At 39.6% G+C, this 25,931-nt stretch overlaps 1 protein-coding gene across 4 annotated transcripts in view; it reads right to left on the bottom strand.

Annotated features, from left to right (window-relative positions):
- dlgap1b (discs, large (Drosophila) homolog-associated protein 1b) overlaps positions 1 to 25,931 on the bottom strand; it is a 150,758-nt gene that overhangs the window by 85,877 nt on the left and 38,950 nt on the right. For all 4 annotated transcript variants that reach the window (XM_036125632.1, XM_036125630.1, XM_036125631.1 and 1 more), the window contains exon 2: positions 13,976 to 14,061. The gene's annotated coding sequence lies outside the window, so the exon portion shown is untranslated. The remainder of the gene's footprint in view (positions 1 to 13,975; positions 14,062 to 25,931) is intronic.

Below are 25,931 nucleotides of genomic sequence, written 5' to 3'. Positions count from 1 at the left end.
ATTTCAATTAAAGGTGTAAAGTTATGGAATAAGTTACATGAAGATTTAAAACAAAGCAATAGTTTAACACAATTCAAAAGAAGGTACAAAGAGGTAATTTTCAATAGATATACACATGGGGACAGAAAGCAATAAGGTGTGTATTGAAGATAATAACTTGGTGTAAGGGTTTAGAAAGATAAACCAGCATAAAATGGGAAAATGTATAGGTAAATATTAGTAACTGTTACTTCAAACTGCCACTTTGATTTTGATTTTTTTTTTTTTTTCTAATGACAGTAGAACTCTAAAGTCTCAAGTGTTTAGGGGTAGGAGTTTATAAGTTCTCACTTCTTCCTACCCCGTTTTGAGCATGATATGTTAACTGAAACAAAAATCTGTATTTTCTCTTCTTTCTTATGCACTTCTTGTTACTGTGCACTATTTTATTTTTATATTTGTATCATGTTCGAATAAATAAAAAATAAATAAATAAAAAAAGTGCCTTTTTTAAAAACCTTTTATTTAAAAAAGATCCCTATGGGCTTTACAGACAGGCTTTATTGCGCATCTTCAGGTCTTCACGTCTTTCTGTTTGCAATGGGTGAACATACCGTCTTCTTCCGTTTAGCTGCCATAAACACACCTAACTATTCTTCATGATAGTTTACTGTGCACAGCCATTTTGGAAGTGTGACTTCAACTGTTTCTTCTCTCTTTACTGCATTTCCACTGCCGATTTTGAGTACTGCACCCTCCCGTGTTTTTGGAGAATACTGCACCTACAGCCACGTCAAGTATAAACGTCTGCAGCGCTTTTATGGGGTCACGCCCAGTCCACACAGACCGGCACAGCAACCCAACGCGCAAGTATAACTTCAGCGTGGAAATGAGATGTGCAGACAACGTCTGCAGCATTATGCTCCATGCAACCTTTCCTCCAAAGTAGCACTATTCTCATAGATTTACACCTTGTGCTCCTATGGGAAGTGTACTACAACCCACTACACATAAAGGTAGAAAAAAAAAAACAGTTGTTTCCAACAGTTTAAAGCCTCTAACTTTCTTTCAAGATCCATTTCTCTTCAGGAATTGTTAACTTGTTGATCATGATGATCTTTATGGGCCGAATGATAAAGGCGTCTACATTTACAAACCTCCGCTAGAAGGAGTGGCTTGCTCATCCGCCATGTTTTTCCGCAAGGATGAGCTGCTATTGTCCAGTAGTAAAGAATTTTCCTAAGTGTGTGGAGCGGAAACGTTGGGACGTGCGGAGCCAAAATGAAGTAATATGGCCTTCCGGACCTTGCGGATGTGTCGAGCATAAACAAGCCTTACGAAGGCAGCACAGTTTTAAAGCTCCACTTGGCAAGTCTGTTAGGCAGGAAACATGAGCAGATAGCCTGGCTAACCAACCCGTTTCTACTAGTTTGTTGACAACACCTCATAACATTACTATTTTTGCAATGATTTGTTGTGTTATTGTATCAGCGGTGAAAATTGCTGCTTTCTGTTTTAAATAAAAGCAACTGGATTATGTTATGAATACTGCATATTTACCTTTTATTTGCACTTACTGTGACATCATGAAGGCACTGTGTTTTTACTGAGGCAATTATACTGAGACTATCTCATACCAACCAAAGGCTGCATTACTGTTTGTGATTAAATGGAGAGCTTTCACATTTTTGCCCAATATACACTATCACAACTCAAAATGGGACACCGTGGGATTCATACAGCAGTTTTTTTTTTTGTTTTTTTTTTGAGCTTGTCAATAAACACGCTTTTGAAGTACCAGATAAACAGCCTCTGCCTGTTTCCTCCTGCGCTCGAACAGAGGAGTACCATCACATTTTCTTATTAAGAAGAAAATCTGGGGCAGCTTATTCTGGTCTATGGGAGCACGCAAGGTAGCGCTGTGATGGCGATAAGTAAATCAAAGCCTGGTGAGTCTGAGCGTTATCACATATTGGGCCCTGATCTATCAAAACGCAAGCATAACCCAGAAGTGGAAAAAAAAAAAAAAAAGACGCCGTAAATGTCAATGTGAGCCGGTTTGTGTATTTCTGCTCTGTTCACTGTAGCTTATAATGAGAGTGCAGCTTCATTATAACTGCTATTTCTAGTTATGCAGAGACTTGAGAGCAGTACACATAAAATTTACACAACTAAATGCGTTTTCCAGCCGCTTCTGTGTTAATGTCTCCGCCAATTTAGGACGAGATACGCCGCCTCATGACTCACAGCCTCATGTTCTCTGCGAAGTTAAAAAAAAAAAGAAAAAAAAAAAGAAAGAAAAATGAAAAAAAAGGTTATGTGCGTGCTCTTTGATTGTACAGTATGCACAGTATAGTCACTTGCCACCGTCATGCAGCGTCAGCATCAAAACGCTGCCAGAGGCGGACACAGTGTCAGGTGATTTCAAGCCACTGACTCTACAGTTAATTACATGTAGGGGAAGAAAGCGGGCCATAAGCGCGCACACAACTAATGTGTTCTTACGCTTTTAGCTAACGCAGTCTCAATATACTCACTAAATGTCTGTTACTGCTGCATTTATCAACTTTAATTGAACATTATGTGCAGAATAAGGATTAAATATTGTATTAATGGTGTGCCAGAGAAAGACCCAATAGTAATTAGGATTTGCATATATTGTTATTCTAATGCATTCAGAAAGAAATAAGAAAAACCCTAACACAAGGAGAGTCTGGAGAGGTTATTTTCACGAGATTACGCATTGACTCTTCCTCTGCAAAGCTGCGTGCCAAACTCGTGGGAAGAGGTCACAGCTTGGTAATGGGAGGTGAAAAGATAAAAAAAAACTTGATGGTTTGTGTCTTTCCTATACCGTGGGCAGCATGTCACATCGAGGACGCATCAACGGACACATTGACAGATCTGTGAGTGAGATCCAACTGAGCAAGAGGGAGAGGGAGGGAGGGGGGGGGGGTCTAACTTGCTGTCGACTCGTATGAGTGCTGGTGGACACGAATCCGTTGTGACACCCACATGCAAGAGCCAAGCAATCACAAATGCAGATGCAAACCTTAAGGACACAAACCGGACACACATACCCCCTGTCGGGGCTGGGGGGCACTACACCAGCTCTCCCTGCACACAATAGAGATTTGGTCCCAAACTCATTCCAGCACAGAGAGCAGGTGTCAGAGCAGGTGAGGGCTCTGCGCTGACGGTTGGCAGCTCAGCTCCCAGCTGACTTCACATCAGAAGTCGGCGACACGAACAGGGCATGTAAATTCCAATGTAAACGGAGTCTGCGGCGTTTACGTCAACAAAGTGGACGTTGCGCGTCATGTCGACCCGAGCTGAGCCAACGGCCATCAAAGTCTCCAGACTGACGTCCTGGTGCTCGACTCTGATTACAGAGAGAGATGCTGGGCAAAATCCAGAAGCAGCAGCAGATGTTAAACTTTATGGTAGTTGTGAACACACATTTAGCAAGGTACCATATTATATATATATATATATATATATATATATATATATATATATATATATATATATATATATATATATATATAAACTGATTAGAATAAAAGATGAAGGAAATGAAAAACATTAAAGAGAAATAGTCCAGTGTGACAGAACTGTATAACTACAGCACTCCTTTTCCATATCTGCTGTTATTTAATATTTGTTCCCTTTTGTGGCTCAAGGCTCTACATACATTGCCATTTTCTTTTACTTGATTTTCAGCAAAGTTAACCTTTGGTTACCCTTAGGTATCTTCCAGTGGAGGGGTAGCTCCATTGCGGAAATGTTCACAAGTCCTTTTTGCCAATTAGCCCTGCTCTCATAAAATGCACGGCATATTTTATTTTCAATAAAGTGTGACAACCACAGATGAGTGGTAGATAAGACATAGATAAGACTGAACTCAGATAATTCAATTCAATTTTCAATCATATTTTATTTATATAGCGCCAATTCATGATACATGTCATCTCAAGGCACTTTCCAAAGTCAAATTCAGTCAGATTATACAGATTGGTCAAAACATTTCCTATATAAGGGAATCCAGCAGATTGCATCAAGTCTCTCCAAGCAGCATTCACTCCTCCTAAAAGAGCATAGAGCCACAGGGACAGTTGTCTGCATTGTCCATGGCTTTGCAGCAATTCCTCATACTGAGCATGCATGAAGCGACAGTGGAGAGGAAAACTCCCCTTTGACAGGGAGGAAAAACCTCCAGCAGAACCAGGCTGTGGGAACGGTCATCTGCCTCGACCGACTGGGGGTTAGAGAAGACAGAGCAGAGACACAAGAGACACAAAAAACAAACAAAAAAAAAAAACACATTGATCCAGGAATCAGATAAGTCTGATCAAGAGACTCGAGTCCCAGACCACCAGTCTAGCATAAATCTCAACTCTTTAAAACAAGAGTCCAAGTCCAAAGTCTTTGTTTATATGACTCAGGTTCAACTCGAGTTGAAGCTTTAGACTCGAGTCATCCCCTGTGCAGAACGCACAACTGCTGAGGAGGTATTCAGCTGTCTGAGTGAGGATCCAAAGGCAGCGGTGAGCTTGATGACAGCGGCTGAGCCCGGCTAAGAGCTGACCTACACAAAACAACCACACCACTGCTTTTTCCCGCTAACGTTTGTCCCCTGGACAACAGTACAGATTATTTACATCTGTGTGCACAACTGTAGCAATACTTCTCTGTATCTTTATTGATGAAAAAAATTCCCTTAGTTGCATATATATATATATATATATATATATATATATATATATATATATATATATATATATATATATATATATATATATATATATATATATATTCAATACGCCTGACTGTAAATACAGTTGAAACTACACTACCAGCCCCCCATTTTAACTTCATATGGGTTACGAGTTTATCAACATATCATTGAACTATACACATTCAGGTAATTGGTCTATCTAAACTCCAATTAGACAACAGAGGGTACGTCTTTCTTGGTTGTTTGTTTAAAACTGCCGTTTTACATTGGCACAAAACCCTTAATGATGGGAGGGATGTCCTTTGGTCTGATAAACTAAAATGGCAGTGAAGTGCCTGCCATGTGTTTAGGGAGGCTGCACCAAAACGAGTTGCGGATGATGATTTCAGACCAAAGCATTACAGTTCCACTTTATATAGACCATAACTGAATTATTTCAATGCGAAACGGAAGTATTTAAAAGCATGATATGTCCCCTTTAAAATAAGTCTGCAACAATGCAACATAAATCAGTGATTCTTCACACCTGACTGAACAACCTTTACTAAGAAACTTCCAGAATGTTTCATTTTCATCATTTTAGTTGACATGATTAAAATTTTAATCACATTGAGTGAAAAAGGGTTGAACAGACTTAGCAATTTCCATGAATATCTCCTGCGTTTTTTTTCTGTAAAGTAAATATCATATTTCACACAATACTTCAAAGTTATCTCCTAAATAAATATGTTTTTTTTCTTAAAGTGTCATAATAACTGTTGCACATAATTTACTGGCATTACTCCTGCTGATCCTGTGCAGTTAAGTGTTTGAATTTCACATGAAGCACAGAGAGTATAGAGGGTGATTTGCAGTTGGTGGTTTTATGAGCAACCAAATGAACTGTGAAATGAGCAAGTTGAATTAGCTTCCCATTTCATAATTTGCTCAGGTACACACAGATAACTGCTCTCTAATTTTACTGGTAACCGGGGTGACACGGTGCATCAAAGAACATTAACTTTTTGCCCATTAGACATCGTCACGGGCGTTTTTTTTGGACGAGTACTGCACTTGAGGAGTCTTAATTTTTCCAACGGAGATATGATCTTAAATTACCTTTGAAACCTAGAAAAATTAAAGGATTTAATTAAAACTTGAAAGTTTAATTGAGAACAAATGATCTGAGGATGCTTGAAGGAACGACAAAGAGTTAAAACAGGCCTCATTAATGCCTTAATGAAGAAAAATGTATTAAGTGAAGTGTTGGAAAGGGCTTTAAAATATCTGCAATTTCTGCTTCTTAAACACAAGATACGCTAATATTTCCCCCCTGATAAAGCCATTGCTCATGTGTCACAATTGTTTTCAGCTCAACAACGTTTTACAGCCACATCACAGCATCTTCTTCTTCAGCAACCTATGTATGCCGCTGAGTGTTTTGTCTATCATCTTTGCACAAAGCATAAAAAAAAAAATGTATCCCAGAATTTCTTCTTTAGATACTCCATGTGAGCAAATGTGTCACAGCAACTTCAGTAGATCACCTGAGACCGTGTTATATATCGTTAAACTGCGTATATAAATGTAGAAGTGAATGTTGCATGAGCAAAAGAACTGACACTATCAGCTATATATCCAAAATTTGTCTGCAAGCGCTTCGCTTTCCTTCCTTCATTACGCCATGCTCTGCTTTCGCCGACAACAATTTTCCACTGCCTTAAGGTTCATCCTATCATTGCGTAGTTCCTATCCATTGGCTGTGCGTTACTATCGCCAAGATCAGTGCCGTGAGGATTCACCTCCTCTGATCAGTCCCCAATTACATACTCGCTGGCACTGTATAATCTCCATAAACATGCACCTCAGAAAACAGATTACTGCATCATCTTCCAGCGGTTTAACATCAAGATCTTTGTATTTGAAAAGACCAAAATGTAGCAGCTCACGGGAATACGGCCCATGTTTCTAACCCCAGCCCTTCTCTTTTTGTGAATGCGTTCCTCTGATACTCAACTTCTTGGCTTGAGTTGGTAAAGGACATGGCTTATTTTCAAATTCTCTTCAATGGTGACCCATGTCAAGGCAGTGATATGTTCTCAAGTGGTAAGCTTTGCTCGCAGGAAATCCAGTTATTTGGCAGAGGTCCTTGGTGTGAGGGTTCACAGCTGGCTTGCAAACTAAAGCTGGCCAGAGAAGAGCTTTTCAGCAAGTTACAATATTCCCCTGCTAATATGATAAAAAAAACAAAAACATTTTCACTGTTTAGTTTTTTTTAAAGCAATTTTGTAAGGCAGAATTGGTGGTTTGCAAACAGGTGTACATTTTTCAAAAGGTACAGTCTTACTTGAAATCAATTATTTTTGGTTAGATAATATTTTTCTTGGTTTGAAAATAAATCTCTATTTTTTTTGTAGAAAATATATGGAGAATATCAAAGCTGCATGACATCATGAAAACAAGAACATGGATACCTCTGCTGAATATCGGGATCACAAAATCGATGTTTATATTACCCACTACTGAATGAAAAGGAAGGCATTAAAAGGCATGATACGTCCCCTTAAAAACAATGTTGCTTTATAAGCAATTCCTTTAATATTTTCATTGCATACATGCAATTATTATACTTTTAAACACTTATTTGGTCTATTTGCAGTTTCTTCTTTAAGAAACAAATTCTTAAAAGTGGCAGAATGGTCTATGCACAACTAAATCTTCCCTGTCATTTATACAGCAACCATCAAGTCAAAACGGAGGAGCAGCATGCGGAAAAACTAAGTCTATCCTTGCTTCCTCCATCGGGTTTAAGAGAGAACGAGGCAGAGACACTTTAAAGCACTCAATTAACTGACAATCATGAATCTTGATCAGCTCTGTAAACCTGAAATTTTGGTGGTTTGAAGCAAAACGCCGCCTAACAGTCTGGGAAGGGTTAATGTTATATTTCTGAACAATTTTATTTTGATCACTGTACAATGAGATAATGAAGTCAAAAGTGGAAAATAATTTAGAGCAGTCTCCCACATCCCAGACTTTAGAAAGCTAAATTAGAAAGTTAAATGTTAAAGTTTATGAATGTTGTATTAGGTAAAAAACTACAAAACATGTTAGGTGGACGTTGCCAAGAGAAGGCATCTTTACTTTAGAGTGGCAGTGGTGCAGGGGAACACAAAAACCCGACCCGTGTACGTGGGTGTCAGTCCTTGACGCGGTTGTTACAGGTTCAAGCCATAAAGCAGAGACCTTTGCCGCATGTCCATACCCTTATATCTTCACACATTTATGGTCTGGCAACTGTCAAATAAAGGCCACAAGAGCCATAACATTTTAGAAGAAAGAAAATTAGAGTTGAGAATTCCAGGTCGGAAAAAAATTAAACAGCTCATCAGCACAGAAAACGTAGTCCAACAGCCAAGCACGGTGGTACAAGAGTGATGATTTGGGTTTCTTTTTTAGCCACAGCAACTATTCAGCTTGCAGTCATGGAGTCGAGCATGTATTTCTCTTTATGCAAAAGCATTCTAGGGCCACACTGCGTAATGAAAATTTACCATTCTCAAACACATCATTAACTCCAAAACAGAAAGCCTGAAAAGAAGAGAGCTGAGGTTCGGATAGGGCCCCAGAGCCAGCCCTCCCCCTGACTGACTGATTACAAAAAGAATAAACAAACCTTGATAAACTGAAGCAGTTTAATGAAGAGCTGGCCACAATCCCAACACGGCTATGTAGCTGACAAATAAACGCATACAGAAAACGTCGACTGAGTTATTGCTGCTACATGTGGTTGATACAAGCTATTGCATGTTCTCCCTGAACAGCCTTTAAATTTGGTCTCCCTCCATCTTTAATAAATAATGACACTGTAGAATCCATTGTGTGCTTTTTCTTCTTTTTTTTACATTTTAGCTTCAATTTCAGTGATTAAAAAAAAAACATTATAACCCTAAAACCTCATGAAGTGGATAAAGTATTTTCTATTTAAATAAGGATCGCTGTGACAAAGTTATTGTGGAAACGAAACAGCTTCCTCATTCCTTTGTCCCGTTTCTCAGGGTTTGCATTTTTCCTCTTTGCCTCTTTCTTCCTCCCACCTGATGTGCATGAAAGGGATAGAGGGAAGTGAGCAGAGCAGAAGGAACAGGCAGCAAATAAAATGACAATTTCGCTCGGTAATCCGTAACCTTAAACTAGAGTCAATTAAACACGACTGGTGGCGCAGCTGCATCATCTGTCCGTTCTGTTACAGCCTGCCACTTTACACCATCAGCCCTGCCAAATAGCACTGCAGTGTTCATTGCAACTTACGTCGTATTTAGTGCCCAATTAAATGCACGCCACGAAGTAATGTGTTGCTCATTTCCATTAGTCAGAGGGGTAAAGAGAGATCCCTCACAGGATACAGTTTTGCTATTTCAATTTAAAGCGCTCCATGAAAAATCCCATCACGCTACGTGTATTTATGATTTTGAGAGCAGCTTCATGATCGCGTTCAAGGTTTCATCTCTAAACTATAGGCAGAAGGAAGGGAAGAAAAGAGAGAAATTAAGTGGGGGGAAAAAAACAAATATCCTTCATACAGCATGTGTAAGACATGAAACTGGAATAGATGTAGGTGGCTGTCGGGGGAGGTGAATAAATATCTTGAAATTAGCCATGACGTATAAATGAGCCCATTCTCCTGTAGCTTAAGGCATCTAATGATTTTTTAACACCGCTTTCCACTTTTAAAATGAGAATAAACTTAGCTGATGTACAGATATGATGATGTAACTCTCCCTTCCCGAAGTGAAAATCAGCACCGCAAGCTATGATCTTATTTTAAAAGTTGCTCGGCTTTTAAAGTCCTTTTATTGTCTGAAGCTTATTAGTATTCTCTAAAGTTTGCAGCGACTACTCGGAGGAAAGTAGATGATGACGTTAATAATTAACGTAGTGTTTCCATTTTCTCCCGTTGAATAAACAGCTTCTGAAGCTAAACCTGTTTGTATTATATGTGTCATATGCTTATGTGGCCACTCTGCTTTTCATGGGACGGTAGGGCTATTCGTCTTTAAGGAGTTTTCCAAATTTCTTTGCATCAATATAATTTATTATTCTGAGCAGTCATGCCGTCACTGACAGAAGGAAGCCCCCTCAGATCATGACACTGTCACCACTTTGCTTTACTAATCCCTCTGATACTATCCTGACTGAGAAAACTGAGAAAAAAAATGGCTTTTTGTTTCAAAGAGTCACATTCTGACCAGAAGCACACATTAATTTACAATAATTATACACATGTGAAAGGGTCTTCTGCAGTAATGCATATTTTACTGTGTGCCTTACAAACCTACTCAGGGTTTATGGCTTTTTCCACGTCTCTTTTACAACTTTGTGTTAAAATATTTTCTTAATAAATACGTCAGGCTGAGCATTTCTGTACACAGACTTTGAGAGCACCCGTCTTACTGGGCCTACCCTAAGAAATGATCTGGCTGTCTGTAAAGAGTTTCCTTTGACTTCATGGTCTGCTCATTGTCATGACATGTGCTTCCAATTGTGAAGCTCCGTAACTGCAGGTGGGTACCTTTTTTTTTTTTAAACTGCCCGCTGACTCATTTCACCACACGTTGCCTTAAAATTAGTCACATCTGATTTAATGCGGCTCGAGCCTCGAGCCAACTTTGACATAATGGTGTGATGGGGGAGCCCAGATTATCCACGCACCTGGCAGATTAAGCGTAAAAAAACAAAATATTTTCATTCAAGTAAGAAGTTTGATCCTGCGAGGAAGTTTCCGACGCGTCTAGCAAGAAATGATCAAATGTAAAAGCAGTAAACAATTTTTGAAAGAAAGTTTTTATGTTCCTTTTCTTAAAGATAACTTGTTCAAAAATTCTAAAGAATCAATGGGACATCTTTACTCAAAGCCTCATCATTTTCTGACCAGGTTTTTGCATTTTTTTCCCGCTGTGTTGGTGGTTTACATTTGGCCTTTCTTACACCCTAAGCCCCCTCCACAGTTGCATTTTCAAGCATCGATTTCAAGTCAGGACTCAGACTGCGGCGATAGAAAACGTAACGATTAATTAAGTCCGAAGAAACATTTTGGTACGACTGAAAGTCAAAACCAACAAGATAACATGCCTCCAGATGAGGTTCTCTTTACAATTATGTATTAAATATACTTTCTGTATTAAATTTTTTTATTTGTCTGATGTCTTCTAATCTTAAATGTTTTTTCAACAGCTGTAAGCATAAAATCATCACAATTAACAGTAATAAAGACTTGAGTAATTAATCTATATAATGTGTTTCACTTAGGAAATCCGGATACTGAAATAAATGACTAATTTCAGTAATATTGTACTTTAATAAATACGACTAACATTTACGCTTCGCTGTTGCCCTTTTATCAAATTGTAGTTCTCTAACGCGCTTTTAGGCAGAGACCATGGCATCAATAAACCGCACAGCTCCATAGCATCCATCAGAGAGTCAATGCAGCAAAACAACGATTACAGTGTCAGATTATGCAAGCATTAATGTTTTTTTTTTTGTTTTTTTTTTTTATAAATGTCTCCCAAAATCCTTGGCACTGCCTTGTGTTTTGCTCGCTGCACAACACTGCAAGAGCGCTAAAGCTTATGCCTGGCAGAGAAAACACGTTCAGCACTTTTACTTGCTATTAGGCATTTTTGAACACTTTGTCCACTTGTAAATCCCACCGCTGCCATCTGCTCTGTCACCAGTTATCATCGCACACAAACAGGAAAAACAGTTTTTTTTCCCACCCAAACAGCCTGAGAAAACCTTTTCTTTTTTTCCGCCTATCCTTTGCTCTGTTCCTCTCATTTCAGAATATTCCCATTATCTTCATCCTCCTGTCTATCCCCCCCCCCGATCGTCATTCTCGGAGATACCTTTGTGTCTCTCCATCTCATTTCTGCTGCCGATTGTAACCCGTCAACCTTGACAGATGTGTTTTTTACTGGAGGAGCGCAATACGCTTATGGCTGCTGCACAGATGGTTGCTTTCTGAAAGGTCAGAGGTGAGATATGAATGTGCCGACTTGAATTAGGTATTGTATATTTCAAACTATTCCCTCTACTGTACTGGCCTGTTCATACAATAGAGAGTATATAATATACAGTATATAGCACTGAGGCCAAAGCTACATATGTTCTAGAGAATGTAATCGTGCTCTGTGATCTTTTTCTCATTTTGTCACGTTGCATGCATAAACTTCAGAGCATTTTATTGGGGCTTTTTATGTGTAACAGCAACACAAGGTAGTCCATATTGTGAAACTGAGTGAAACTTATACATGATTCTCAAACTTTAACAAATAATAATCTAAAAGGTGCGGTGTGCATTTTTCATTTAGCTCTGTTTACGCCAATAGCACTAAATAAAATCCATCCACCCCGGATTAGTTTTTTTCCCCTCACCCAATCTTTATGGGTACGTCTGGTGTGGAAGCTCATTTTAGTACCATATCGGTCATTATTCGTATCCAGTGATCATAGGTCATGGTGGAACATAGACTGAGCGGTAAATTGGGAGCTTTGTCATTCTAATCATGTTTTCATTTCATATTTTGTCTGCTCGGTTTTTGTGTAGCACTTTGTGACTTTTATCTGGGAAAGGTGCTACCCAAATAAAATGTACTTAGTTTTTGGCTCAGCATTACTGCAGATGCGACCCAGTCAGTTTATTCAGTTCCCTGAATAAACTGACTGGGTTTTTGCAACAAAGTCCACAAGATGCAAGATGCACCGAGAACTAACTTGACTTTAAGTTTCGAATGAAGACACAGGTTTTGGTTCGGTTATGCAAGGACTGGATACACCTTAAAAAGCATAGCTTAGGAGGACTCGGTCATCACCAGATTTCATGACCCCTTTAGGGTAAAAGATATAAAATCCAGGATAAACTTTGGTCTCCAGAAGTCACCTAATTACCAAAGAGAGTGTACATGTGTGTAAATTAACATAACTATAAATACAGTAGCTCTATGAAGGCCTTAGAGGTTTGTTGACAAACGGCATCATTAAGACCATCGAACACAGGAGGTCAGGGATAAAGCTGTGGACAAGTTTAAAGCAGGGGTAGGTTATAAAACAATATGCCAGCCTTTGAACATGTGTTCAGTGCAGGTATCGAAAAATCAAAAACATAGGGCACAATTGCAAATCTACCAAGACAAGTCCATTTTTGACTAAGCTGAAGGAGCTTTAATCAGTCAAGCAGCCAAGTGGCCCGTTTCAACTCTGGAGGAGCTGCAGAGATCCACAGCCCAGGTAGGACAATCAGTTGACAGGACGACTATTTGTGATACACTCCATAAACGAGGCCTCTTCTATACGGAAGAGTGGCAAGAAGAAAGCCTCGAGGATTAACTTCCATACTTTGCCACAAGCCACATCAAATGTATGGAAGAAAATTAAGTCAGATAGGAACAAAAGTCTACTTTTTGACCTACAAGCTAAACAGAATATGTGGAATAAAAAACTAATAAAAGTGCTGTTGCACATTACCATGACCAAACTTCTGCATTTATAACATTAGCATGGTGTCGGTTGTGTGAGGAGGCTTTTCTCTTGTCGAATTAGGGCAGCTGGTCAAAGTTGACGGGAAGAACGATGGTGTTATATAAAAAGCATCCCTGGAAGTTATAACATGTTAGGAGTTGCCAAAAGACTGGAGAATGGGTTTGATATTCATCTTCCAGCCGGACAACGGCCCTAAACAAGCAGCCAGAGCGACAATGGAGTGGTGTAGGTAAAAGCACACTCAAGGGCATAAACTGCTCTGTCACAGTTGAGAGCTAAATCAATTCAACAATCTAAAAAGATTTGAAAATTACTGTTCACAGCTGTTATCCCTCCAATCTCACTGAAGTTGACCCATTTTTGCAAATAATAGGTAAAAGTTTCTCTCTCTGAATGTACGAATCAGGGAGAAATATACACCGCAAGACTTTGTAGCTGTAATTTCAGAAAAAAGCTGGTTACCTCGCATCGGCACAAGGCTCAAATTTATTATTTCTTTTCACAAATAAAAACCTGAAAGCCATGCATCCTTTCCTGTTATTTTCAGTTCACCATCATGGTGTGCTTTGTGTGGCTCGATTTCACAAAACCCTAATAAAATACATGAAAACATGCTATTGGAAATGGGGGTAATGTGGAAAAAACAAACCCTAAAGGGGTGTAGATACTTTTGCAAAGAACCGTGGGTATTGTAGTACTCACATGAAAAGCACTCATCCACAGTCGAGTGTAACTCACCTGCTTTATTGTTTCATCTTTGGCATCCTTTCTCTCCGGTGCTCAATTCCACACTCCTTGCCGTCCGTGCTTCCACATTTCTACACCTTGAATAGAAAAAAGAAAAAAAAAAACAAAAAACAAAACTCAGTCAGTGGTTAAGAATTCATCACAACACATCAAAACACTCGTAGAGTCGCCCCCCTTGTGGTTAATGTGCTGGTCCATGTGCCATGTGCTCCTGCTGTGCTGTTGCTCTCTGCTCTCTTTTCTGCGCTCACTTCAGAGTGCGCCGCATGTGTTTCATTACTGGTGAAATGCTCAGGGACAGGCCATGGTGTAATTCTTCAAAAAGGTACATTTATGAAACCGTGCCCGCTTCGGAGTCGACCCAGGAAGTAAAAACAACAATAACAAAAAAAAAAAAAAAAAAAATGGCTTGATTAAAAGGGGCTAAAACGTGCATAGTCAACTGCACCAACATATTGGTTTAGATCCTAAAACCCCGCCTGCTTGGAAAGCTGCAAACACAAGCGGAAGGAGGGAGGGGGGGTGTGCAGAATTCGTTTTAAGCCTATTTGCACTTGCTTAAATCTAGCATGTCAAGTCCTTGAGGTGTTCCGAAACGGAGAGAAAGACCGCCTTTGTCTCAGTGCAGCGACTCGTCACCGCTGAACAGCAGAGCGAGCAGATTGCATTTACCTTCCACTTCCTACAGCTTTTATCAATGGCCTGTCCTCTCGATTTCCTCCTCGCACAAATACAAGCTTACGCAAGCCGCCGCCAGCTCCGATTTTCTCAGAGCAGCAGACGAAAACAAAAAGGAGAACACCAAAAGCATATAACGACGACGAAAAAAACAACTGCAAAACAACAGATGATTATGATGCTCATAGTAAATGAGGTCGTGCGATAGTGACAATTTCCTGATATTCTGTGAAAGTGGCATTTAGTTCAGCGTGGGGGCACCGAGCAGATGGTGGTCTGTCTAACTCACGCCAGGTGGAACTCGGCTGGAACAGGTTGGACACACGCGCGCACACACTCACGCACACACACGGGTCAGAGGGAGGTTACCAACTTTCTGGTAGGCACCAGATTCTTTTTGTATGGCAGACATGAAAGACGAGGAAGCACAGGTCATGCAAAGGTAATGTGACATCCTATATCTAAATAAAACGAAGATACATCACAAAACCCATGAAAAACACTACCTTTACTTCATGCAGATACAAATAATTAATACTTGACACTTTCACATTCATCAGTGCATTCAGGTAAGTTGAAAGACATGTCCTCTTACAGATGTACTCGTGACATTCGTTACACATTAAGCCCGGAGTAATGCTGCACGTTTTTGTTCATCTCGCACTAGATGATGCCAAAAGCAGAACTGCACACGCCTCTTAAATTAAGATCAACAGGGTTTTATCTCGTTTTTTTCCAATTTGAAAGAGGATCACTACCACTTAGTCTCAGACCTAAAAAACTAGTTTAAATGAAGTTGAGTGGAACAGCTTAATGCTTTGAGAAGCTCATCGTTCCAACTGCTAAAGCTGAATATTAAGATTTTTTTTTTTTTTTTTTTGGAGGGGTTTCTGGGGTTTAGCATCTGTCACAAACACCGAGGGGGCATGGCTCTGTGCTAAAAATACAGAGTTGTTTTTCCTTTACAGCACGCCATGAATAGAATATGAGGCCCCCTGATGATTAATTTCCACCAGTATTTAAATGTAGTCTGAATGTTGAGGTAAAAGCGAGAAAAAAAAAAGCAAAAACAGGTCAACAGATAAGTATCACGATACAGAAACTCTCACGGCGTCCTCCACATCAGATTGCGTTCACCCCATGCTCTCCATAAAGGCAGAAAGGCTCACATTTTCTGTCACTTTTTGACAACTTCAGTAATTGGAAGACCAAATTTTATTGTAAGGAATAATCACGCTTTCAAGCTATCTCCCCACAGTGCTGTTACATTGGCTATTACATCCACACTAGGATGTTCCTTCACAATCATTTGCCCATAAATATGGGAGTTCTCTGCATCGACACCAGCAATTTCAGCCTTGCTTTAGCTCAGCGCACAATCAGAATGCTTCTCGGCTTTTCGACGGCGTCAGAGGATCCGGGTGAGGGGGGGAATTTCAGTACAAAGAGCTGCCCGCCACCCAGCATGCTATCCTGTTCAATCATTTAAAAATGGTGTGCATATTTTGGGTAATCAGAAGCAATCATGAAAATAAGATCCAAATTCAGTTTTATGTGATCACTCAGAGTCTCAAGTAGTTGTCTATGAGTAGAACAGTGGCTATTATAGTATTATATTATAAATCCTACACGGTTGCTGCATGCTCCAACTCCTTGACCTCCTGCTCTTGCCGTGGTAAGTAGAATGCTAAGGCATCTCTTTTTCGGCACGACCAATACACCTTACATTTAAACAGCAACTTCTTCCATCATCCAACTAGCATTGCTGAAATATAGAGGTGCACACTTCCAAGATCTGAGCCCCTTTTTCGCTGGGGCCCCATCTCAGCCTAATCTCTATCTGCGAGGGTCCCAGCAATGAGACTATAGTTAATGCAGTTGAGTTCATCGATTGTTTCAGCTTCCTGTAGAGATTTTTATAAAATTTTTGGTCGCAGGCAAAACTGCAGTGGACAAGATGGACATAGGAGCTAAGCTGCCAAAAGCATTCCAAAAACCTCCTTGGGGCACTGCTGTTCTGGTTCTGGCACAGGTTTGCAGCCCTGGTATGAGGCCAGCATGCACCAGTCGCATTTCAAATTACCAGCAATCCAACAACAAAACTGTTGCGCAGAAAACAGGCTATTGCGGTTCACCACACACTTGCCTTGTTGATGCCTCCCAGGAGACGTCAGATCAGCGAGACTTTTGCAGAAACCATAGCCTTCCTGGCTCATGCCTGCTGCAGATGTGCGATCTTAGTCCAGCGTGCACAGGGACTGGGGTTGGGGGCTAATGACCAGTCTGCACCTTCACTAGCTTGCAGCCAATGTTATGTAAGTTTGCTGCTACGTTTGGACGTTGAACCTCCAGGCATTTTACATTGAGACAATGAATTGAAAAGCATCGAGACGCTGTCTGCAGAAAACGTTTATTTTTTTTTGTTGCTTTTTATCAAAAGCTGCTACTCTGAAACATCTCCATAGCATTTCAGAACTTGTGTAAATTGCCTTCAGACGGAACAGGAGTTAGGAGGGTGGCTGTGAAATTATGCCGTGAAAGAAAGGCGACTCCATCATTTCTATAATTACATAAAACATGAATAATACCTTCATTATATTTTTTTAAATTAATTTGAGATTTAGTAGCGGAACTGTGGCTGCAAGGTCCCAGCAGGAGCTACCTGCTCTCTAAATAATTTATCTGTGCTCAATTATTTAAAAGAGAAAATGATTGACCTATACTTAAAAAAAAAAGAAAAAAAGAAACTTGTAAAAAGGAAGCGGAAAGAGAAAAATTGAAAGGAAATGAATAAATTCCCTCCACCAGGGAAAAAAAAAACCTTCATATGCTTCAGAGGGATACAGAAATAGCTCTCTCTGTAGTCGTGAATCTCTCAGAGCTCAATCAATGGGCTAAGCGATACATAAAAGATGAGGCTGTGTTTGACCTGAGCATGGAGGTGGAGGGAGGGGAAGTATACCACTGAGCCTGGACCGAAGGAGATGGTGATTTAGACTCTTTCGGAGGATCCTTTGAAGTTTTGGCTGCTGAGGACGGGCTGTGGATCAGCCCGCATGCCCCGCTGCATTAACCCCCAACCCCCATCCCCCCCCCCAAGCTCCAGCTAAGTGAGTAGCAGCACCAGCTGGCTGCCAGCCTGCCCAGAATGATGCATAAACTCCAATTTTGAGCAGCACCGGTCCACTATACACAAGCAAGATTGAAACTTCAGCAGCGATCATCTCTTTGCTTTATTACATTTTCACAGCAACATCGTTTCAGCAGGCCTCGTCCTGATGCTTATTTCTGAATTTGCGGAGCAAGAGCTCAGATGTTATGCGATTCCTCATCAGTAAGCAAGCAAAGTGATGAAGAACACGCAATCAACACCAGTGAAGACTGATAAACACACAAAAAAGGACACGCAACGACACTGAATTTGGCCTTTTTGCTTAGAGGAAGCTGAAGCAGTTGTGCATTACCGTTAATAAGAACTTTTACCTCTCACATATTAAATTGGGTATTAACTTTATTTTGACATTTTTGTTGCAGTGGAAAAAAAAATCCTGGTTTTTGATGCGGTACACTTTATATTTTCAGGTATGCAAAAATATGTATAGGGAAAAGTAATTATGGCTGGACTGTTGGATTTTTATTGGTACAGATGCAGAAATGTACAGCTCTGTTACATCGTTCTATTGGGGGATACGAGTTTCATTTTACTCTGAACATTGTATTGTTTTCCGGCAGTTTGAAATTAAGATTATCCAGAAAGCAAAAAAACAAAAAAAAAACAATAACAACAAAAACAAAAAACAGAAGCAAAAAAAAGTGCTTTGTTGTAATTTATTTTTATTAAACATAAACCTGAATCAGCTCAAAATTGTATTGCCAGGTCAGACCGCTGCAAAAGTAGTGATTGTAAATTTCCATCTGTACAAACATGGTGTATTTTTAACAAGTGGCTTCATCAGTAAAACATTTTTTTACCTCTTCTCCTACCCCATGTACACCTATTTTCCACCAATGAGAGCTCATCACATGAAGCGACCTGCTCAGTCTATTCCTGTGGAAGGCGTACTACTCGTCCCATCAGTTCAGAGCCAGAACAGAGTCAGCTATGGAGCATCTCTCTAAAACCTGAAAACCACACTGCAGTAAAACATAATGGCCAGCAGGATGCATGGAAACAGCAATGACTGTGAGCTTTCAGAATCTCATCTTGCAGCAGGAAAAAAAAAAGAAAAAAAAGAAAAAAACAACAACATTAATCCGATTTAGAATACAACCAAATCTCTGTGTGATTAAAGTAGTTCCAGATTTGGAGTAATGAAACAGTAGGTGATTAAACTAACAGACTCATCTGCTGCCACAGTCTCATGTTGTGTGTTTTTTTTTTTTTTTTATACCTTTAAACTTCAAAAAAGCTCTGATCTGCCAAATTGAACCTGAAGGCCCATGGGTTACAATGAAACTCAAAACAAGTCGGCCTGGTCTGTCAAAAGTGTGCAGGGATGAGAGTTTGGCCGACTAATCGGTGGTGTTTTTGCAAGGGCACTGGGAAGACTACAGCATTTGCAATTGAAATGCCGGGAATGATTTGGAGGGCAGAGGGGGGTTGATGGCACCCCACCTGGTTGCTTAGACCTCCAAAGGGCACATTTAATGAATTCACAGTGGTGCAATGTGAAAACCCCACTCTGATGACAGGTACTCATTTATTACAAAGCAGGTGTTTGGCTCTCCAGTGTGTTGATGTGTGCATTTATATAATGCACTTGCATATGTTAGTGCAGTGGATACAGGTGTGAGTAATTTTAGAATAGGATTTAAAAAAAAAAATGGTTCTTTGATTTATCTGCTATCATTCTAAGATACAAGCCAAGGCATTTTGAGACCATCATGTCTCTTCTCCTTGGAAAAAGTGTTTAGACAAGTGTTTCATGGTGGAGCTGGAAGTGATATACAAGACGGATAAATCGGATCTGTTTCTGTGAAATAAACGACAGAAAACTCCAACTGCATTCTCGAGTAAAGTAACTCTATTCTAACGCAGCATATGAAGCTCTTTCCTTGCACACATGTTTGATTCTGATTAAGGATTCCACCTGTCCAACGAGAGGTGAAATCCTGTAGGTTTTGGACATTTGGTGGATTCTGGTATTTGCCAAAAGTTTAAATACCGTAGGTCTACCTGGTATACCAGTGTTCATGGTGAAATAGAAGTGACAGATTGTTTTGTCTGCTGCTCTCTGTCAGCCAGTGTGTGGGATATGACCCGCTCAGCCAAGGCTCAGCTCTCCATCAGACAGACATCAGAGTGGGAGAGACCTGATCTGTGATCAGCAGAACATGCATCGCATCTGCACAGGAAGGTTCGCCTCAGCTTTCATGATACAGTTTGTTATTGCACTTTAGGTTTAGTTTACTTAGTTCATTAATTCTCGTGGGTAAATAAAAGCACTTTGTTAATAAAGTTAATAAAGAGGACAATATTATTAAAAACTTAAAGTGCTCATTAGAATTTACTGTTGAAAATTTAATCAGCTTTGGGTCCACACAAATAAATGTAGGGCATATCCCTTTACCTGCTAGTTGCAAGTAAAGGGATCTGCGCATCACTTAGTTCTGGACATTTGACCTAAACTAGAAATAACATTTGAAAATGATTGAAAACCAGCGGTCTAACCTATCTGCTGGGATGTCCTGATCTGATCAGAAGGTTCGGAAAAGGGTCCCTCTTCAGGATTCTTATCAGCGTCCTCGACCAAAACTTCTGATGCTGATGTTTGTGACTCTTCAGAAAAACCTCAATGAGCAACGCAGCCGCAGGTTGCTCATGCGGTCAGGGAATGTTTTCATGTGAACATCTTGCAATAGTGTATTATATGTCATCCACCTTATTATTGTTTTTTTGTTTCTAATAAATCTGGGTTTTACCTAAGGTTTAAAACAAGTGTTTTTTTATACGGCAGTACATACATTTCCTGTATAGCGTTCTGCAGTTTTCTCTCTGTCAACAGCACTGTTCTTTGGAATTAAAAGAGCTGAAATGCAACATAAAATTTGATGATGTTCAAAGCAGAGTGCTAATTATATAGAGTAGGGTAAAAAAATAGCCATGTCTGTAAGCTTTGTCCACACACAAACAACTGAAGCAACATTATTTTTGAGTCACACAGAAACAGAGAGCCAAACACTTGCAGCATTATGCAGCATTAAAACTGCATGAGAAGGAGGTGAGTTAACTGAAGGCTGGGCCCTTTATGTGTCAAGTTAAAAATAAGTCTGGAAACAAAGTTCCCTCAAGAAATTCCTTTTCGGTCCCAGTATTGGTATGAAGAAAAAAAAACAACAACACTGCAGCAGAACATCACTGATGAGTGAGTTAAACGGAACACATTCACTATTTGTATTGTGTTTTATTTTACTGCACTGTAAACATACTGAGCTTTCAAACATTGCATAGACTAGGACTCTGGATTGTCTAACACCAATCCCCCTCCTCCCCAAGACTCAGTTCAATATTGAAAAACACAACATAAATTAAAGGAGATATGTAAATGGTGTAATCCTTCTAGACTTCTGTTTATGTAAATGGGCCCAATATGCATAACTGGGTCAATTCAGCCATATTGTGAAGTGCTAACCTTTTGCAGAAAGCAATAGAGGAATATTAAGGTGATATGGTTCTTCTCTTACTGCCTTCCAGTGAAAATGAAACATTTTGACACCATTTTCAGTTCAGATTAAGGGTTACATTATAGTTTGTTGAGGAACAGCAGTCAAAATATTGGGATATAAGCTGGAAGCTTGGCAAGGAGAGTGAAAGCCTGTGGCACCAATACTGTGAAAGGAGAAAAAAAGAAACATATGGCACATTATGTCTGACTGTGTGACAGTTACTGAGCCTGACAATGAAATGAATACCAATGGGGTATATATGGAATCATAAATGGCAATACAAGAAATGTTCTATATAATTCTCCTTTCTCAGGCTGAGAGCGAATCTATCTAGATTTGTTCTCGCTTTCATCGTTAATGTGACATTAGCTGGGGTGCGACAATGAATCGATAAAAATCAACAATTAAAAGCGTTGGCAATGAATTTCATCATTGGTTGGTTGTGTTGTGCGATTAATGCGTCACCGAACCAAGTGCTCAAAAGATAGGTAGCAAGTTGTGCTTTACAAAACCAAAACAATACGTAACGTGCAAGATTTGACATGGCACGAGAGCACCACAGTGATGATACAGGAGCTGAAACAACATGGAGTCATTGATGAGGGTGAAGGGAGCTCAACAGCAGGGTAAGTCATTACTATTTAATGCGTTTGTTCCGTTTCTAGCATGACTAGAACTAAGCCTTAACGTCAGTCTGGTAGCTCATCTCATGTGGCTGTTAGCTTTTTAGCAGGTTAATGACAGGAGCTTGTTCACATACGTGACTTTCCCTGATCGGATTCAAATGTGTTCGGATTAAAAGGAAAGAAAGTATTCCGAATGCACTGTTTATATGGGCTCAAAATTAAATAATCCAATCATGTGTGTTTACTTACACCAAGCCTTATTCAAAGTAGAAACTCTCTGGCATGTGGAAAAAAACAACAATAAACGCGAAGGTGTGTTGGTGCCGACTGTTCTGAGTGCACAGAATGGACCCGCACCAGGTTCTGAGATGGCTGAGAACTGAGAAATTCGGAATGAAATTTCATTCTGACGGTGATAATTTGTCGATTGAGCTTTAAGTTTTAATTTGCTGACAAAGGCTGAGTGAAGAGGAGCAGGGCTCTAAAGTAACTTTTCAAGAACCAAGAGTCTTTATTGTTGGTATGTAAAAATAATGAAATTTTGGTGAGACACTAACAGAAAAACAAGACATAAACATGCTTAAAAGGAAACCTTCAAAATGTAAAACCCTCAGAAGAAACATATGAAAAACGTATAGAATAAACGCCCTTGGAAGAAAAATATGTACCAGGACAAATATAGCATGTGGTATTTACATAAAATGCAGCTTGTGCTAAAACCATCTATGAAATGGGCTGGTGGTTAATTCAATTGTCAGAAGTGGTGTTTTTGCACTGGTTGCATTGTTATGCCCAATTTTTTCCCTAGGTGCACTAGCACAAGGGTGAGGTTCAACCAAACCACATTTGACACCCCAGTTTTCCAGCTTCACTTTTGTTGTCTTAAATCACTATTCATATGGACAACATTGACTATTAAATGATCGACTTACAATCTAGTCAACAAAAACTTCTAGAAAACTTCAGCAAAAGAAATGAATCAAAAAGTCTATTTTACCTAGTATTTTATATCTAATCATATTCCACCGCCTGTGAAACTTCCAACTAGCTGGTTTACTGAACAGGATAAATTAATATCTCGTTTTATTTGGAATAGGAAGGAGACATACGGTACACTTATGCTTAACAAAACAGGAGGAGCGTAAGACTCTTCCTTTCTTAGAAGCTTACGATCTGTTCTCTTAAATAAAAGCAATTGCCCTCTGGTGTACAAGGAGTATGAGGCAAAGTGGAAGGAAACAGAAGTATAGACTTTACAATTCAAGCTATGGTGTGCGATCACAGTTTACTTTTAGATCTTTAAGAACAATAAAATACTGTTATCTCATTTACACTTCAGTCATGGTTTGAAGTGGTTAAACAACAAGTTATGGGGCAAGATGAAAAAAACTGGATTGCCCTCATGTGATTCCGAGTTCACAGCAAATGCAATACATTCAAGATTTTAATCAAGTATAATTTAGAAAAATGTGACTTTTTTGATATATTCAATCAAGACAAGATGTCTTACACAATACTATTGAAAAAGAAAACTTAATGTAGGCCAATGAGATTGCCGTCCAACCAGTTCAGGTTATTCTGGCAGTTTGAAATCTTTAATATCAAAAAATGAGGGATCAAGCAAAGTAAAAAAAAAAAAAAAAAAAAAAAATTGGGAGAAGGCCCTCTTAGAAAAGATAACTTCTCAGCAATAGGAAAATATGTCTGACATTATCAAATCTACCTGTTTCTATGTACTGGCATGACTTTATTTGAAAAAAAAAAAAAAAATAATCTAATGAGTTTCTTACCCCCAAACCACAGTTAAAAACTAAGTTGGTGAGGTTGTGGGGAGGCAGAATCTAGACACCTTTACATTTTCTGGAGCTGTCCCAGAAAAACGTTCTGGAAGCGCGCTAGTAAAACCATTAAGGATATCCTGGAGAGCTGATATAAACACAACTCTGTATCTGGGTGATCTTACGCAGAAATAAAGGAAAGTGACAAATACCTGTTAAAGCTGTCCAAGCAAAAAAAGCAATAACCCATAAATGGTTACAGGCTGATTCACCTAACACTGACTAATAGGTTACAATTGTTCATGACATTAACCTAGAGCAGCTAACATACCTTCTGACACTGAAACATGTCCTGTAAATTTTAAGGTGGCCTAAAGGTAATAAAGACTGGCCAGGAGGGATATAATAAATCCCTGAGTACAGCAGACATGCGTTGTCACCCTGTCTTGAATGTTCTTTCCTTTACAAATTTCAGCGTTTAATATCTATAACCATTGACTTTAAGCTCTCAGCATATTCCTTATTATGTAACTTTCAAAACACAAGAACCATAGCATACGTTTTAATTATCATACAGATCTGACTGCAACTAGCAAATGTTTTGTTCTGACTCCCTGGTTCTCCAAAGCACAATGGAAATTAATTGGCAAAAAAGCTTGAAGACATATCAAATCCACAAAAGTCTGATACGTTTTACTTTTCTGAGACATTCTCCATCCAGGCCTGAATTTTAAAGGAACATTCCAGGATTTTTTACAGACGTTTGCCCCCTGTGGCGACGAGTTGAAACGACACCAGTGTTGCTAATATGCATTTGAGAAGAGGGAAAAGTATCTGCCACTGCAACTGCACAGGTCTTTTGTTTAGATGCTTCAAGTATTCCGAGGTAAGAAAGCTATAAATATTGAAGTTAGCCTGTGTTCTCTCGCTGATGCATCGATTATGGTGCAGACTCAAAACAGTAGCCAGGTGAACAAAGCAAGCAGCACATCACACCCATCCATACGCCCAGAGGATTCGGCCCAAATCACTCTCCGATGAACCGAATATCCAGCCTATAGAGGCAACTGCAGTAAATAGATAACTCATTTTACACGTCGAGCAATTGTAAGGGCACGTATGGGAAAGAAAAAACAATATTTAACTTCAAAACTTGCACTGTGCACCTTCAAGGGAGGAAACAGACGGTGCATTTGCCTCTCATCTCCAATCTATCTTCACATGTACCACTATTCTTTCCATCTTTCCTTTCCTGCCACCCCGAAAAAAAACCTCGTTGAGCTTTCTTTGAGATTTTATTGCTCCCAACAGCCAAGAAAGGGTCATCATAACCGCAAGGCAGCTTTTCACAACCTGCTGGGCAATAGTGTTTCTGAACTACAACAAGCCAGGGTAAGAAGACACATACACACGGTTAGAATGGAGCGCGCACTGTTACAGCAGATCAAGCAATAGCCAGCACTAGTGATTTCATGCAAATTTTAAAAGTTGCCCTGGGCTGCAAATGATTGGCATGAGCTGTTGGGGGGGAGGGGGCAAATAGCAGTAGAGGATAAGGGTGTGCTCAGTGATTAAGTGGAAACACAAGCTGGGGACTCTAATCAGACCAAATCAATGTGAACTAATCCCGTACCAATTAAGAAACTGTGGTTGAATGCCCCGGACATAATTCAATTTCTTTCTGAGCTCCTGGTGTGAATGGATTGATTGAAACCTCTGAACGCAAGCCAGCTGAATAAAAGAAGAGTTGCAAAACCTTGCCTCCCCGCCCCATCGATAGACAAATCTCATAGTATTCAGACCTACTCTAACGGCAGGTCGCCCGTCAAGTGTTTATCTCCATAGCTCAACGCTCGGCAGCGTTTTTAGAAGATGAGAAATGGAATTCATTGGGGGAAAAAAAAAGAAAGAGTAACGACAAATAAGACAGTGGCAGAGGGATGACATTTTTCCTCATCCTGATTAGCCTTTCTTTGTCATTTTCTCTTTTATCTGTCTCTGATAGCCTCTCTATTTCTTTGCTTCTCATCCAAAACCTTTTATGGGATCTAAAAAAAAAAAAAAGATCTGTGCACAAATGCAATTTCTGCTTCTCTGTCATGGGAAGACCATCAAAAGATGAATTATATTTCTGACACAGAGATGCAAACAAGGCTCAGGATGGAGACTTTGCCAAGAGGAAGAGGCTGCAAGGAGAAG

This window comes from Fundulus heteroclitus, chromosome 21 (genome assembly GCF_011125445.2).
Source record: "Fundulus heteroclitus isolate FHET01 chromosome 21, MU-UCD_Fhet_4.1, whole genome shotgun sequence".
Classification (NCBI taxonomy): domain Eukaryota; kingdom Metazoa; phylum Chordata; class Actinopteri; order Cyprinodontiformes; family Fundulidae; genus Fundulus; species Fundulus heteroclitus.
This window is presented reverse-complemented; position numbering and strand designations above follow the sequence as displayed.